Source organism: Ipomoea nil, unplaced genomic scaffold (assembly GCF_001879475.1).
Source record: "Ipomoea nil cultivar Tokyo-kokei standard unplaced genomic scaffold, Asagao_1.1 scaffold0191, whole genome shotgun sequence".
In the NCBI taxonomy this organism is placed as follows: Eukaryota; Viridiplantae; Streptophyta; class Magnoliopsida; order Solanales; family Convolvulaceae; genus Ipomoea; species Ipomoea nil.
Window position 1 is genome coordinate 665,085 of NW_017616619.1, and position 1,194 is coordinate 666,278.

Genomic DNA, 1,194 nt, shown 5'->3' on the forward strand with positions numbered 1-1,194 from the left:
GGACTTACCAATCTACCACATGTACTAAAAACATACTCCGAAGCCATAGAAGAAAGTGGAATGACTAAGATATCTTTAGCCATTTTTTGCAACAATGGATAACGGTTTCCAACACATTTCCACCAAGCTATAATGTCGAAGTCACTAGTATTGGATAAAGGCCCTTCCTCTAAATAATAATTTGAGTCAGATTTCAAGACTTTTTTTTTTTTAGAAGTCTTCACATAAGTATGAAACCCTAAGAGAAATCAGTTTTCTTCAACTCCATCCACATTTTTACTACTAGATGATGCTTGGTTGGTTTTACTAACTTGAGAAGAACTTTCATATTCATGCAATAACTCATAACAATAGTTTTTAACCCTTTCAACCTTAGTATCAGACCTTTCTCCAATATTTCTCAAATTTTATTAACATGCTTGTGGCTATATTTGCAAATATCAAATTAGAAGATTTAGTCCAAGCATGCAAAGAAAACTTGATGTCACATAACAATGGGAAAAGTACATTAGATGTTGGGTATTTAGTCCGTGAAAATGCATTTGTGACAGTGTAAAATAGTTTTAATCTCTCACAAATATCACGAGCTATATCCCAATTCTCATCATTTGGTGCACAAGAGAAATGAGGTTCTCGTTGTTGCAATCGATAAAACACATCTTTATATTCTAAAGCAACCGTAAGCATGAAATATTTAGAGTTCCAACAGGTCTTACAATCAAGCAATAATTGTTTGGAGTAATCTAAACCCAAATGCCTCGCATTCTCCTTAAAAGTTTGCAACCTTTTTAGTGTGGCTGTCCAAAAGGAAACACTACCTCTAACCCTTTCAATTCCATCACCAATAACCCTCAAAATCTTGGACAATTAGATTTAAAATGTGAGCACAACAACACATGTGAATTAGCTTCCCATGCAATAAAAGATGACTAGGATTTAGCTTGGACATAATGATATCAATCATACCATCATTTGTAGAACAATTATCAAGAGTCAATGATGACAATTTTCTCTCTAAATTCCAATCAAATATGCAATTCAACAATTCTTTAGAAAGAACAACTTATGCATGTGGACAAGGCACATAAGCAAACCTAAGAATTAAAAAATATTGCATAAAAAAGTATTAAGATATAATTCATAAGAAATAATTTATGTAGAGATAATTAAAGTGATATACCTTAAGATCAAACT